At 44.5% G+C, this 16,615-nt stretch overlaps 6 non-coding genes across 6 annotated transcripts; all 6 read right to left on the bottom strand.

Moving 5' to 3' along the window:
• Positions 1-265: 265 nt before the first annotated feature.
• On the bottom strand, positions 266-338 carry trnaa-agc (transfer RNA alanine (anticodon AGC)). The gene has a single exon. It is a non-coding gene; the product is annotated as a tRNA-Ala (tRNA).
• A 2,004-nt stretch (positions 339-2,342) lies between these two features.
• Positions 2,343-2,415, bottom strand: trnaa-agc (transfer RNA alanine (anticodon AGC)). Its single transcript has one exon. It is a non-coding gene; the product is annotated as a tRNA-Ala (tRNA).
• Positions 2,416-6,200: 3,785 nt separating this feature from the next.
• trnaa-agc (transfer RNA alanine (anticodon AGC)) lies at positions 6,201-6,273 on the bottom strand. The gene has a single exon. It is a non-coding gene; the product is annotated as a tRNA-Ala (tRNA).
• Positions 6,274-10,057: 3,784 nt separating this feature from the next.
• On the bottom strand, positions 10,058-10,130 carry trnaa-agc (transfer RNA alanine (anticodon AGC)). The gene has a single exon. It is a non-coding gene; the product is annotated as a tRNA-Ala (tRNA).
• Positions 10,131-13,914: 3,784 nt separating this feature from the next.
• trnaa-agc (transfer RNA alanine (anticodon AGC)) lies at positions 13,915-13,987 on the bottom strand. Its single transcript has one exon. It is a non-coding gene; the product is annotated as a tRNA-Ala (tRNA).
• Positions 13,988-16,516: 2,529 nt separating this feature from the next.
• On the bottom strand, positions 16,517-16,589 carry trnaa-agc (transfer RNA alanine (anticodon AGC)). Its single transcript has one exon. It is a non-coding gene; the product is annotated as a tRNA-Ala (tRNA).
• Between the last annotated feature and the right edge of the window lie 26 nt (positions 16,590-16,615).

Genomic DNA, 16,615 nt, shown 5'->3' with positions numbered 1-16,615 from the left:
TGTTCCTATAAAGGTTCTCAGAGTTAGTTTTTGACACTGGGAAAAGAGCGGCACTTGGAGGATGCAGGCATCGATCCCGCTACTTCTCGCATGCAAAGCGAGCGCTCTACCATTTGAGCTAATCCCCCTGCATGCAGCAGAGAATGTCCACTTTACCGGACAAGGTGTAAGATGATTGGCTTAGTTGGACAACACATGAATTTGCGCAGCGGTTCCTAAAAAGGTTCTCAGAGTTAGTTTTTCACTCTGGGAAAAGTGCAGTAATTGGAGGATGCGGGTATCGATCCCGCTACCTCTCGCATGCTAAGCGAGCGCTCTACCACCTGAGCTAATCCCCCTACCGATCGGGCCGGATACCATGGGTCGTAGCGCTGGAAGGGCAAATAGAGCTTGGTGTCATCGGCATAGCCGTGGCACGAGAAGCCACGAGACTCAATCATCCGTCCCAGAGATGTATTGTACATAGAAAAGAGCGGTTGACCCAGAACTGACCTCTGTGGAATGCCATGTGGCCATTATTACCAGACAGGGTGGAAGACCCATTTCTTTTAAATGTTTGCCTGAGCTGGCCTTATATTTGGTAAAGAGCAAATAGTGTCTTCTTTAGGACTCAGAACTTTAACCCGCTTACCCCGTATGGCCGAAAAACCGGCTTGCCCGTCTCCGATCTATTCCCGTAAGCACGATATAGAGGATTTACAGTGTAAAAGTTATCCCCGTAAGGCCGGTGTATCGGAATTACTCTGCTATGATTCCTTACTTATTAAATTATTATTTTTTAACCCGGAAGGTTGATGACGTCATGACGTCCAAATGCCAAAGCGAAAAGCTAATCGTGTTCCAGCTAAAGTTACACCTACAGTGAACACAGGTACATCTAAAACAGTGGAAAAAAAGAGAAAACATACACAGGCGAGAGCGAGGATTCTAGATAGTGACAGCAGTGAAAGTTCAGGCGATGTTGAAACCGGAACCGAAACTGACAGAGACGCAAACTCTCCTGATTCAGACCCGGATCCGTCTTCATCTTCAGCGTCAACCAGTGCGACTGACACTGCAGGGGTCTGGAGTCATAACGGGACCATCTCTGTGCATTCGTGAAAACACTACCTGCTGGTCTGATTATCACCAGAAACTTGACTTTTGGCGCTAAAATGCATTTATTTATTTATTATTTACTTGAATTTATTCAAAGGCATTGACCACGCTGATGCTCGTATGGTACTTCTAAATGAGTAAAAGGATTTTAGCGAGCATTTTTTCGTAATTTCTCTAGTTAAGTTTAGTAAAAACACTGAACTGCTTCATTTTCAAAGTAATATTACACAAATACATTATTATAAGTTGTTTCAAGGCCTAAAAATGTTCAAATTAAAATGTTGAGTTTGGCCCAGGAATTCAGGGTTGGCGTGCTGTTTCTCTGGGGAATATAGGCTTATGGGACATGATACTGTGGGAACTCAGGGGTAAGAGGGTTAAGTTAAGGGCCTGTATGTTTACTTGCACTCATCTTTCTCGACTGAAATGCCAAGACGTGAGACTTACTTACATAGCCCAATATGATGGTTGAAGCGAACATTAGCTGCAGCTGCTGGCCCACATCTGCATGATTGTATGCATTGCAGGGCTGCCACATGATTGCCTGGCTTGATAAAGGCATGAATGTGTGCAGCTGTACCTTAAAAGGTTCTCAAGGATAGTTTTTGACACTGACAACAGAGCATTTTTTGGAGGACGCAGGAGGATCCCACTACCTCTCACATGCAAAGCAAGCACTCTACCACTCTAGCTAATCCCCCTTCATGCAATGGAGAATCTCCACATTACCAGACAGTGTGAGATGATTGGCTTAGTTGTACTATGCATGAATTCGTAAGAAGATACCCAGGGATAGTTTTTGACACTGAGAACAGCGCAGTTTTTGGAGGATGCAGGCGTCGATCCCGCTACTTCTCGCATGCTAAGCGAGCGCTCTACCATCTGAGCTAATCCCCCTGCATGCCATGGAAAATCTCCACATTACCAGACAGGGTGAAAGATGATTGGCGTCGCTGTATAACGCATGAATTTGTGCAGCTGTTCCTATAAAGGTTCTCAGAGTTAGTTTTTGACACTGGGAAAAGAGCGGCACTTGGAGGATGCAGGCTTCGATCCCGCTACTTCTCGCATGCAAAGCGAGCGCTCTACCATTTGAGCTAATCCCCCTGCATGCAGCAGAGAATGTCCACTTTACCGGACAAGGTGTAAGATGATTGGCTTAGTTGGACAACACATGAATTTGCGCAGCGGTTCCTAAAAAGGTTCTCAGAGTTAGTTTTTCACTCTGGGAAAAGTGCAGTAATTGGAGGATGCGGGTATCGATCCCGCTACCTCTCGCATGCTAAGCGAGCGCTCTACCACCTGAGCTAATCCCCCTACCGATCGGGCCGGATACCATGGGTCGTAGCGCTGGAAGGGCAAATAGAGCTTGGTGTCATCGGCATAGCCGTGGCACGAGAAGCCACGAGACTCAATCATCCGTCCCAGAGATGTATTGTACATAGAAAAGAGCGGTTGACCCAGAACTGACCTCTGTGGAATGCCATGTGGCCATTATTACCAGACAGGGTGGAAGACCCATTTCTTTTAAATGTTTGCCTGAGCTGGCCTTATATTTGGTAAAGAGCAAATAGTGTCTTCTTTAGGACTCAGAACTTTAACCCGCTTACCCCGTATGGCCGAAAAACCGGCTTGCCCGTCTCCGATCTATTCCCGTAAGCACGATATAGAGGATTTACAGTGTAAAAGTTATCCCCGTAAGGCCGGTGTATCGGAATTACTCTGCTATGATTCCTTACTTATTAAATTATTATTTTTTAACCCGGAAGGTTGATGACGTCATGACGTCCAAATGCCAAAGCGAAAAGCTAATCGTGTTCCAGCTAAAGTTACACCTACAGTGAACACAGGTACATCTAAAACAGTGGAAAAAAAGAGAAAACATACACAGGCGAGAGCGAGGATTCTAGATAGTGACAGCAGTGAAAGTTCAGGCGATGTTGAAACCGGAACCGAAACTGACAGAGACGCAAACTCTCCTGATTCAGACCCTGATCCGTCTTCATCTTCAGCGTCAACCAGTGCGACTGACACTGCAGGGGTCTGGAGTCATAACGGGACCATCTCTGTGCATTCGTGAAAACACTACCTGCTGGTCTGATTATCACCAGAAACTTGACTTTTGGCGCTAAAATGCATTTATTTATTTATTATTTACTTGAATTTATTCAAAGGCATTGACCACGCTGATGCTCGTATGGTACTTCTAAATGAGTAAAAGGATTTTAGCGAGCATTTTTTCGTAATTTCTCTAGTTAAGTTTAGTAAAAACACTGAACTGCTTCATTTTCAAAGTAATATTACACAAATACATTATTATAAGTTGTTTCAAGGCCTAAAAATGTTCAAATTAAAATGTTGAGTTTGGCCCAGGAATTCAGGGTTGGCGTGCTGTTTCTCTGGGGAATATAGGCTTATGGGACATGATACTGTGGGAACTCAGGGGTAAGAGGGTTAAGTTAAGGGCCTGTATGTTTACTTGCACTCATCTTTCTCGACTGAAATGCCAAGACGTGAGACTTACTTACATAGCCCAATATGATGGTTGAAGCGAACATTAGCTGCAGCTGCTGGCCCACATCTGCATGATTGTATGCATTGCAGGGCTGCCACATGATTGCCTGGCTTGATAAAGGCATGAATGTGTGCAGCTGTACCTTAAAAGGTTCTCAAGGATAGTTTTTGACACTGACAACAGAGCATTTTTTGGAGGACGCAGGAGGATCCCACTACCTCTCACATGCAAAGCAAGCACTCTACCACTCTAGCTAATCCCCCTTCATGCAATGGAGAATCTCCACATTACCAGACAGTGTGAGATGATTGGCTTAGTTGTACTATGCATGAATTCGCAAGAAGATACCCAGGGATAGTTTTTGACACTGAGAACAGCGCAGTTTTTGGAGGATGCAGGCGTCGATCCCGCTACTTCTCGCATGCTAAGCGAGCGCTCTACCATCTGAGCTAATCCCCCTGCATGCCATGGAAAATCTCCACATTACCAGACAGGGTGAAAGATGATTGGCGTCGCTGTATAACGCATGAATTTGTGCAGCTGTTCCTATAAAGGTTCTCAGAGTTAGTTTTTGACACTGGGAAAAGAGCGGCACTTGATACCATGGGTCGTAGCGCTGGAAGGGCAAATAGAGCTTGGTGTCATCGGCATAGCCGTGGCACGAGAAGCCACGAGACTCAATCATCCGTCCCAGAGATGTATTGTACATAGAAAAGAGCGGTTGACCCAGAACTGACCTCTGTGGAATGCCATGTGGCCATTATTACCAGACAGGGTGGAAGACCCATTTCTTTTAAATGTTTGCCTGAGCTGGCCTTATATTTGGTAAAGAGCAAATAGTGTCTTCTTTAGGACTCAGAACTTTAACCCGCTTACCCCGTATGGCCGAAAAACCGGCTTGCCCGTCTCCGATCTATTCCCGTAAGCACGATATAGAGGATTTACAGTGTAAAAGTTATCCCCGTAAGGCCGGTGTATCGGAATTACTCTGCTATGATTCCTTACTTATTAAATTATTATTTTTTAACCCGGAAGGTTGATGACGTCATGACGTCCAAATGCCAAAGCGAAAAGCTAATCGTGTTCCAGCTAAAGTTACACCTACAGTGAACACAGGTACATCTAAAACAGTGGAAAAAAAGAGAAAACATACACAGGCGAGAGCGAGGATTCTAGATAGTGACAGCAGTGAAAGTTCAGGCGATGTTGAAACCGGAACCGAAACTGACAGAGACGCAAACTCTCCTGATTCAGACCCTGATCCGTCTTCATCTTCAGCGTCAACCAGTGCGACTGACACTGCAGGGGTCTGGAGTCATAACGGGACCATCTCTGTGCATTCGTGAAAACACTACCTGCTGGTCTGATTATCACCAGAAACTTGACTTTTGGCGCTAAAATGCATTTATTTATTTATTATTTACTTGAATTTATTCAAAGGCATTGACCACGCTGATGCTCGTATGGTACTTCTAAATGAGTAAAAGGATTTTAGCGAGCATTTTTTCGTAATTTCTCTAGTTAAGTTTAGTAAAAACACTGAACTGCTTCATTTTCAAAGTAATATTACACAAATACATTATTATAAGTTGTTTCAAGGCCTAAAAATGTTCAAATTAAAATGTTGAGTTTGGCCCAGGAATTCAGGGTTGGCGTGCTGTTTCTCTGGGGAATATAGGCTTATGGGACATGATACTGTGGGAACTCAGGGGTAAGAGGGTTAAGTTAAGGGCCTGTATGTTTACTTGCACTCATCTTTCTCGACTGAAATGCCAAGACGTGAGACTTACTTACATAGCCCAATATGATGGTTGAAGCGAACATTAGCTGCAGCTGCTGGCCCACATCTGCATGATTGTATGCATTGCAGGGCTGCCACATGATTGCCTGGCTTGATAAAGGCATGAATGTGTGCAGCTGTACCTTAAAAGGTTCTCAAGGATAGTTTTTGACACTGACAACAGAGCATTTTTTGGAGGACGCAGGAGGATCCCACTACCTCTCACATGCAAAGCAAGCACTCTACCACTCTAGCTAATCCCCCTTCATGCAATGGAGAATCTCCACATTACCAGACAGTGTGAGATGATTGGCTTAGTTGTACTATGCATGAATTCGCAAGAAGATACCCAGGGATAGTTTTTGACACTGAGAACAGCGCAGTTTTTGGAGGATGCAGGCGTCGATCCCGCTACTTCTCGCATGCTAAGCGAGCGCTCTACCATCTGAGCTAATCCCCCTGCATGCCATGGAAAATCTCCACATTACCAGACAGGGTGAAAGATGATTGGCGTCGCTGTATAACGCATGAATTTGTGCAGCTGTTCCTATAAAGGTTCTCAGAGTTAGTTTTTGACACTGGGAAAAGAGCGGCACTTGGAGGATGCAGGCATCGATCCCGCTACTTCTCGCATGCAAAGCGAGCGCTCTACCATTTGAGCTAATCCCCCTGCATGCAGCAGAGAATGTCCACTTTACCGGACAAGGTGTAAGATGATTGGCTTAGTTGGACAACACATGAATTTGCGCAGCGGTTCCTAAAAAGGTTCTCAGAGTTAGTTTTTCACTCTGGGAAAAGTGCAGTAATTGGAGGATGCGGGTATCGATCCCGCTACCTCTCGCATGCTAAGCGAGCGCTCTACCACCTGAGCTAATCCCCCTACCGATCGGGCCGGATACCATGGGTCGTAGCGCTGGAAGGGCAAATAGAGCTTGGTGTCATCGGCATAGCCGTGGCACGAGAAGCCACGAGACTCAATCATCCGTCCCAGAGATGTATTGTACATAGAAAAGAGCGGTTGACCCAGAACTGACCTCTGTGGAATGCCATGTGGCCATTATTACCAGACAGGGTGGAAGACCCATTTCTTTTAAATGTTTGCCTGAGCTGGCCTTATATTTGGTAAAGAGCAAATAGTGTCTTCTTTAGGACTCAGAACTTTAACCCGCTTACCCCGTATGGCCGAAAAACCGGCTTGCCCGTCTCCGATCTATTCCCGTAAGCACGATATAGAGGATTTACAGTGTAAAAGTTATCCCCGTAAGGCCGGTGTATCGGAATTACTCTGCTATGATTCCTTACTTATTAAATTATTATTTTTTAACCCGGAAGGTTGATGACGTCATGACGTCCAAATGCCAAAGCGAAAAGCTAATCGTGTTCCAGCTAAAGTTACACCTACAGTGAACACAGGTACATCTAAAACAGTGGAAAAAAAGAGAAAACATACACAGGCGAGAGCGAGGATTCTAGATAGTGACAGCAGTGAAAGTTCAGGCGATGTTGAAACCGGAACCGAAACTGACAGAGACGCAAACTCTCCTGATTCAGACCCTGATCCGTCTTCATCTTCAGCGTCAACCAGTGCGACTGACACTGCAGGGGTCTGGAGTCATAACGGGACCATCTCTGTGCATTCGTGAAAACACTACCTGCTGGTCTGATTATCACCAGAAACTTGACTTTTGGCGCTAAAATGCATTTATTTATTTATTATTTACTTGAATTTATTCAAAGGCATTGACCACGCTGATGCTCGTATGGTACTTCTAAATGAGTAAAAGGATTTTAGCGAGCATTTTTTCGTAATTTCTCTAGTTAAGTTTAGTAAAAACACTGAACTGCTTCATTTTCAAAGTAATATTACACAAATACATTATTATAAGTTGTTTCAAGGCCTAAAAATGTTCAAATTAAAATGTTGAGTTTGGCCCAGGAATTCAGGGTTGGCGTGCTGTTTCTCTGGGGAATATAGGCTTATGGGACATGATACTGTGGGAACTCAGGGGTAAGAGGGTTAAGTTAAGGGCCTGTATGTTTACTTGCACTCATCTTTCTCGACTGAAATGCCAAGACGTGAGACTTACTTACATAGCCCAATATGATGGTTGAAGCGAACATTAGCTGCAGCTGCTGGCCCACATCTGCATGATTGTATGCATTGCAGGGCTGCCACATGATTGCCTGGCTTGATAAAGGCATGAATGTGTGCAGCTGTACCTTAAAAGGTTCTCAAGGATAGTTTTTGACACTGACAACAGAGCATTTTTTGGAGGACGCAGGAGGATCCCACTACCTCTCACATGCAAAGCAAGCACTCTACCACTCTAGCTAATCCCCCTTCATGCAATGGAGAATCTCCACATTACCAGACAGTGTGAGATGATTGGCTTAGTTGTACTATGCATGAATTCGCAAGAAGATACCCAGGGATAGTTTTTGACACTGAGAACAGCGCAGTTTTTGGAGGATGCAGGCGTCGATCCCGCTACTTCTCGCATGCTAAGCGAGCGCTCTACCATCTGAGCTAATCCCCCTGCATGCCATGGAAAATCTCCACATTACCAGACAGGGTGAAAGATGATTGGCGTCGCTGTATAACGCATGAATTTGTGCAGCTGTTCCTATAAAGGTTCTCAGAGTTAGTTTTTGACACTGGGAAAAGAGCGGCACTTGATACCATGGGTCGTAGCGCTGGAAGGGCAAATAGAGCTTGGTGTCATCGGCATAGCCGTGGCACGAGAAGCCACGAGACTCAATCATCCGTCCCAGAGATGTATTGTACATAGAAAAGAGCGGTTGACCCAGAACTGACCTCTGTGGAATGCCATGTGGCCATTATTACCAGACAGGGTGGAAGACCCATTTCTTTTAAATGTTTGCCTGAGCTGGCCTTATATTTGGTAAAGAGCAAATAGTGTCTTGTTTAGGACTCAGAACTTTAACCCGCTTACCCCGTATGGCCGAAAAACCGGCTTGCCCGTCTCCGATCTATTCCCGTAAGGACGATATAGAGGATTTACAGTGTAAAAGTTATCCCCGTAAGGCCGGTGTACCGGAATTACTCTGCTATGATTCCTTACTTATTCAATTATTATTTTTTAACCCGGAAGGTTGATGACGTCATGACGTCCAAATGCCAAAGCGAAAAGCTAATCGTGTTCCAGCTAAAGTTACACCTACAGTGAACACAGGTACATCTAAAACAGTGAAAAAAAGAGAAAACATACACAGGCGAGAGCGAGGATTCTAGATAGTGACAGCAGTGAAAGTTCAGGCGATGTTGAAACCGGAACCGAAACTGACAGAGACGCAAACTCTCCTGATTCAGACCCTGATCCGTCTTCATCTTCAGCGTCAACCAGTGCGACTGACACTGCAGGGGTCTGGAGTCATAACGGGACCATCTCTGTGCATTCGTGAAAACACTACCTGCTGGTCTGATTATCACCAGAAACTTGACTTTTGGCGCTAAAATGCATTTATTTATTTATTATTTACTTGAATTTATTCAAAGGCATTGACCACGCTGATGCTCGTATGGTACTTCTAAATGAGTAAAAGGATTTTAGCGAGCATTTTTTCGTAATTTCTCTAGTTAAGTTTAGTAAAAACACTGAACTGCTTCATTTTCAAAGTAATATTACACAAATACATTATTATAAGTTGTTTCAAGGCCTAAAAATGTTCAAATTAAAATGTTGAGTTTGGCCCAGGAATTCAGGGTTGGCGTGCTGTTTCTCTGGGGAATATAGGCTTATGGGACATGATACTGTGGGAACTCAGGGGTAAGAGGGTTAAGTTACGGGCCTGTATGTTTACTTGCACTCATCTTTCTCGACTGAAATGCCAAGACGTGAGACTTACTTACATAGCCCAATATGATGGTTGAAGCGAACATTAGCTGCAGCTGCTGGCCCACATCTGCATGATTGTATGCATTGCAGGGCTGCCACATGATTGCCTGGCTTGATAAAGGCATGAATGTGTGCAGCTGTACCTTAAAAGGTTCTCAAGGATAGTTTTTGACACTGACAACAGAGCATTTTTTGGAGGACGCAGGAGGATCCCACTACCTCTCACATGCAAAGCAAGCACTCTACCACTCTAGCTAATCCCCCTTCATGCAATGGAGAATCTCCACATTACCAGACAGTGTGAGATGATTGGCTTAGTTGTACTATGCATGAATTCGTAAGAAGATACCCAGGGATGGTTTTTGACACTGAGAACAGCGCAGTTTTTGGAGGATGCAGGCATCGATCCCGCTACTTCTCGCATGCTAAGCGAGCGCTCTACCATCTGAGCTAATCCCCCTGCATGCCATGGAAAATCTCCACATTACCAGACAGGGTGAAAGATGATTGGCGTCGCTGTATAACGCATGAATTTGTGCAGCTGTTCCTATAAAGGTTCTCAGAGTTAGTTTTTGACACTGGGAAAAGAGCGGCACTTGGAGGATGCAGGCATCGATCCCGCTACTTCTCGCATGCAAAGCGAGCGCTCTACCATTTGAGCTAATCCCCCTTCATGCAATGGAGAATCTCCACATTACCAGACAGGGTGAAAGATGATTGGCATCGCTGTATAACACATGAATTTGTGCATCGGTTCCTATAAAGGTTCTCAGAGTTAGTTTTTCACTCTGGGAAAAGTGCAGTAATTGGAGGATGCAGGCATCGATCCCGCTACCTCTCGCATGCTAAGCGAGCGCTCTACCACCTGAGCTAATCCCCCTAACGATCGGGCCGGATACCATGGGTCGTAGCGCTGGAAGGGCAAATAGAGCTTGGTGTCATCGGCATAGCCGTGGCACGAGAAGCCACGAGACTCAATCATCCGTCCCAGAGATGTATTGTACATAGAAAAGAGCGGTTGACCCAGAACTGACCTCTGTGGAATGCCATGTGGCCATTATTACCAGACAGGGTGGAAGACCCATTTCTTTTAAATGTTTGCCTGAGCTGGCCTTATATTTGGTAAAGAGCAAATAGTGTCTTCTTTAGGACTCAGAACTTTAACCCGCTTACCCCGTATGGCCGAAAAACCGGCTTGCCCGTCTCCGATCTATTCCCGTAAGCACGATATAGAGGATTTACAGTGTAAAAGTTATCCCCGTAAGGCCGGTGTATCGGAATTACTCTGCTATGATTCCTTACTTATTAAATTATTATTTTTTAACCCGGAAGGTTGATGACGTCATGACGTCCAAATGCCAAAGCGAAAAGCTAATCGTGTTCCAGCTAAAGTTACACCTACAGTGAACACAGGTACATCTAAAACAGTGGAAAAAAAGAGAAAACATACACAGGCGAGAGCGAGGATTCTAGATAGTGACAGCAGTGAAAGTTCAGGCGATGTTGAAACCGGAACCGAAACTGACAGAGACGCAAACTCTCCTGATTCAGACCCTGATCCGTCTTCATCTTCAGCGTCAACCAGTGCGACTGACACTGCAGGGGTCTGGAGTCATAACGGGACCATCTCTGTGCATTCGTGAAAACACTACCTGCTGGTCTGATTATCACCAGAAACTTGACTTTTGGCGCTAAAATGCATTTATTTATTTATTATTTACTTGAATTTATTCAAAGGCATTGACCACGCTGATGCTCGTATGGTACTTCTAAATGAGTAAAAGGATTTTAGCGAGCATTTTTTCGTAATTTCTCTAGTTAAGTTTAGTAAAAACACTGAACTGCTTCATTTTCAAAGTAATATTACACAAATACATTATTATAAGTTGTTTCAAGGCCTAAAAATGTTCAAATTAAAATGTTGAGTTTGGCCCAGGAATTCAGGGTTGGCGTGCTGTTTCTCTGGGGAATATAGGCTTATGGGACATGATACTGTGGGAACTCAGGGGTAAGAGGGTTAAGTTAAGGGCCTGTATGTTTACTTGCACTCATCTTTCTCGACTGAAATGCCAAGACGTGAGACTTACTTACATAGCCCAATATGATGGTTGAAGCGAACATTAGCTGCAGCTGCTGGCCCACATCTGCATGATTGTATGCATTGCAGGGCTGCCACATGATTGCCTGGCTTGATAAAGGCATGAATGTGTGCAGCTGTACCTTAAAAGGTTCTCAAGGATAGTTTTTGACACTGACAACAGAGCATTTTTTGGAGGACGCAGGAGGATCCCACTACCTCTCACATGCAAAGCAAGCACTCTACCACTCTAGCTAATCCCCCTTCATGCAATGGAGAATCTCCACATTACCAGACAGTGTGAGATGATTGGCTTAGTTGTACTATGCATGAATTCGCAAGAAGATACCCAGGGATAGTTTTTGACACTGAGAACAGCGCAGTTTTTGGAGGATGCAGGCGTCGATCCCGCTACTTCTCGCATGCTAAGCGAGCGCTCTACCATCTGAGCTAATCCCCCTGCATGCCATGGAAAATCTCCACATTACCAGACAGGGTGAAAGATGATTGGCGTCGCTGTATAACGCATGAATTTGTGCAGCTGTTCCTATAAAGGTTCTCAGAGTTAGTTTTTGACACTGGGAAAAGAGCGGCACTTGATACCATGGGTCGTAGCGCTGGAAGGGCAAATAGAGCTTGGTGTCATCGGCATAGCCGTGGCACGAGAAGCCACGAGACTCAATCATCCGTCCCAGAGATGTATTGTACATAGAAAAGAGCGGTTGACCCAGAACTGACCTCTGTGGAATGCCATGTGGCCATTATTACCAGACAGGGTGGAAGACCCATTTCTTTTAAATGTTTGCCTGAGCTGGCCTTATATTTGGTAAAGAGCAAATAGTGTCTTGTTTAGGACTCAGAACTTTAACCCGCTTACCCCGTATGGCCGAAAAACCGGCTTGCCCGTCTCCGATCTATTCCCGTAAGGACGATATAGAGGATTTACAGTGTAAAAGTTATCCCCGTAAGGCCGGTGTACCGGAATTACTCTGCTATGATTCCTTACTTATTCAATTATTATTTTTTAACCCGGAAGGTTGATGACGTCATGACGTCCAAATGCCAAAGCGAAAAGCTAATCGTGTTCCAGCTAAAGTTACACCTACAGTGAACACAGGTACATCTAAAACAGTGAAAAAAAGAGAAAACATACACAGGCGAGAGCGAGGATTCTAGATAGTGACAGCAGTGAAAGTTCAGGCGATGTTGAAACCGGAACCGAAACTGACAGAGACGCAAACTCTCCTGATTCAGACCCTGATCCGTCTTCATCTTCAGCGTCAACCAGTGCGACTGACACTGCAGGGGTCTGGAGTCATAACGGGACCATCTCTGTGCATTCGTGAAAACACTACCTGCTGGTCTGATTATCACCAGAAACTTGACTTTTGGCGCTAAAATGCATTTATTTATTTATTATTTACTTGAATTTATTCAAAGGCATTGACCACGCTGATGCTCGTATGGTACTTCTAAATGAGTAAAAGGATTTTAGCGAGCATTTTTTCGTAATTTCTCTAGTTAAGTTTAGTAAAAACACTGAACTGCTTCATTTTCAAAGTAATATTACACAAATACATTATTATAAGTTGTTTCAAGGCCTAAAAATGTTCAAATTAAAATGTTGAGTTTGGCCCAGGAATTCAGGGTTGGCGTGCTGTTTCTCTGGGGAATATAGGCTTATGGGACATGATACTGTGGGAACTCAGGGGTAAGAGGGTTAAGTTACGGGCCTGTATGTTTACTTGCACTCATCTTTCTCGACTGAAATGCCAAGACGTGAGACTTACTTACATAGCCCAATATGATGGTTGAAGCGAACATTAGCTGCAGCTGCTGGCCCACATCTGCATGATTGTATGCATTGCAGGGCTGCCACATGATTGCCTGGCTTGATAAAGGCATGAATGTGTGCAGCTGTACCTTAAAAGGTTCTCAAGGATAGTTTTTGACACTGACAACAGAGCATTTTTTGGAGGACGCAGGAGGATCCCACTACCTCTCACATGCAAAGCAAGCACTCTACCACTCTAGCTAATCCCCCTTCATGCAATGGAGAATCTCCACATTACCAGACAGTGTGAGATGATTGGCTTAGTTGTACTATGCATGAATTCGTAAGAAGATACCCAGGGATGGTTTTTGACACTGAGAACAGCGCAGTTTTTGGAGGATGCAGGCATCGATCCCGCTACTTCTCGCATGCTAAGCGAGCGCTCTACCATCTGAGCTAATCCCCCTGCATGCCATGGAAAATCTCCACATTACCAGACAGGGTGAAAGATGATTGGCGTCGCTGTATAACGCATGAATTTGTGCAGCTGTTCCTATAAAGGTTCTCAGAGTTAGTTTTTGACACTGGGAAAAGAGCGGCACTTGGAGGATGCAGGCATCGATCCCGCTACTTCTCGCATGCAAAGCGAGCGCTCTACCATTTGAGCTAATCCCCCTTCATGCAATGGAGAATCTCCACATTACCAGACAGGGTGAAAGATGATTGGCATCGCTGTATAACACATGAATTTGTGCATCGGTTCCTATAAAGGTTCTCAGAGTTAGTTTTTCACTCTGGGAAAAGTGCAGTAATTGGAGGATGCAGGCATCGATCCCGCTACCTCTCGCATGCTAAGCGAGCGCTCTACCACCTGAGCTAATCCCCCTAACGATCGGGCCGGATACCATGGGTCGTAGCGCTGGAAGGGCAAATAGAGCTTGGTGTCATCGGCATAGCCGTGGCACGAGAAGCCACGAGACTCAATCATCCGTCCCAGAGATGTATTGTACATAGAAAAGAGCGGTTGACCCAGAACTGACCTCTGTGGAATGCCATGTGGCCATTATTACCAGACAGGGTGGAAGACCCATTTCTTTTAAATGTTTGCCTGAGCTGGCCTTATATTTGGTAAAGAGCAAATAGTGTCTTCTTTAGGACTCAGAACTTTAACCCGCTTACCCCGTATGGCCGAAAAACCGGCTTGCCCGTCTCCGATCTATTCCCGTAAGCACGATATAGAGGATTTACAGTGTAAAAGTTATCCCCGTAAGGCCGGTGTATCGGAATTACTCTGCTATGATTCCTTACTTATTAAATTATTATTTTTTAACCCGGAAGGTTGATGACGTCATGACGTCCAAATGCCAAAGCGAAAAGCTAATCGTGTTCCAGCTAAAGTTACACCTACAGTGAACACAGGTACATCTAAAACAGTGGAAAAAAAGAGAAAACATACACAGGCGAGAGCGAGGATTCTAGATAGTGACAGCAGTGAAAGTTCAGGCGATGTTGAAACCGGAACCGAAACTGACAGAGACGCAAACTCTCCTGATTCAGACCCTGATCCGTCTTCATCTTCAGCGTCAACCAGTGCGACTGACACTGCAGGGGTCTGGAGTCATAACGGGACCATCTCTGTGCATTCGTGAAAACACTACCTGCTGGTCTGATTATCACCAGAAACTTGACTTTTGGCGCTAAAATGCATTTATTTATTTATTATTTACTTGAATTTATTCAAAGGCATTGACCACGCTGATGCTCGTATGGTACTTCTAAATGAGTAAAAGGATTTTAGCGAGCATTTTTTCGTAATTTCTCTAGTTAAGTTTAGTAAAAACACTGAACTGCTTCATTTTCAAAGTAATATTACACAAATACATTATTATAAGTTGTTTCAAGGCCTAAAAATGTTCAAATTAAAATGTTGAGTTTGGCCCAGGAATTCAGGGTTGGCGTGCTGTTTCTCTGGGGAATATAGGCTTATGGGACATGATACTGTGGGAACTCAGGGGTAAGAGGGTTAAGTTAAGGGCCTGTATGTTTACTTGCACTCATCTTTCTCGACTGAAATGCCAAGACGTGAGACTTACTTACATAGCCCAATATGATGGTTGAAGCGAACATTAGCTGCAGGCCCACATCTGCATGATTGTATGCATTGCAGGGCTGCCACATGATTGCCTGGCTTGATAAAGGCATGAATGTGTGCAGCTGTACCTTAAAAGGTTCTCAAGGATAGTTTTTGACACTGACAACAGAGCATTTTTTGGAGGACGCAGGAGGATCCCACTACCTCTCACATGCAAAGCAAGCACTCTACCACTCTAGCTAATCCCCCTTCATGCAATGGAGAATCTCCACATTACCAGACAGTGTGAGATGATTGGCTTAGTTGTACTATGCATGAATTCGTAAGAAGATACCCAGGGATAGTTTTTGACACTGAGAACAGCGCAGTTTTTGGAGGATGCAGGTGTCGATCCCGCTACTTCTCGCATGCTAAGCGAGCGCTCTACCATCTGAGCTAATCCCCCTGCATGCCATGGAAAATCTCCACATTACCAGACAGGGTGAAAGATGATTGGCGTCGCTGTATAACGCATGAATTTGTGCAGCTGTTCCTATAAAGGTTCTCAGAGTTAGTTTTTGACACTGGGAAAAGAGCGGCACTTGATACCATGGGTCGTAGCGCTGGAAGGGCAAATAGAGCTTGGTGTCATCGGCATAGCCGTGGCACGAGAAGCCACGAGACTCAATCATCCGTCCCAGAGATGTATTGTAGATAGAAAAGAGCGGTTGACCCAGAACTGACCTCTGTGGAATGCCATGTGGCCATTATTACCAGACAGGGTGGAAGACCCATTTCTTTTAAATGTTTGCCTGAGCTGGCCTTATATTTGGTAAAGAGCAAATAGTGTCTTGTTTAGGACTCAGAACTTTAACCCGCTTACCCCGTATGGCCGAAAAACCGGCTTGCCCGTCTCCGATCTATTCCCGTAAGGACGATATAGAGGATTTACAGTGTAAAAGTTATCCCCGTAAGGCCGGTGTACCGGAATTACTCTGCTATGATTCCTTACTTATTCAATTATTATTTTTTAACCCGGAAGGTTGATGACGTCATGACGTCCAAATGCCAAAGCGAAAAGCTAATCGTGTTCCAGCTAAAGTTACACCTACAGTGAACACAGGTACATCTAAAACAGTGAAAAAAAGAGAAAACATACACAGTTATAGTTCTCTCTCTCTCTCTCTCTCACACACACACGGTGCTAGAACACTTCTTTTAAATGTGTATTCTTACAAAGAAGACTATAAACAACGTTAATAATAATCTAGTTTTGAATTGAGTTGTATTGTAGAATTATTAAAGCATTATCTGAACATTTTTAAGAATATGTAGGAAAAGGTTTGGAGGATGCGGGCATCGATCCCGCTACCTCTCGCATGCTAAGCGAGCGCTCTACCATTTGAGCTAATCCCCCTTTCTACTTTGCTATCAACCCAATAG

The sequence above is a fragment of the Ictalurus punctatus genome, chromosome 14 (assembly GCF_001660625.3).
Source record: "Ictalurus punctatus breed USDA103 chromosome 14, Coco_2.0, whole genome shotgun sequence".
Lineage (NCBI taxonomy): Eukaryota > Metazoa > Chordata > Actinopteri > Siluriformes > Ictaluridae > Ictalurus > Ictalurus punctatus.
The sequence above is the reverse complement of the archived record's forward strand: the minus strand, read 5'-3'. Positions and strand labels throughout refer to the sequence as shown.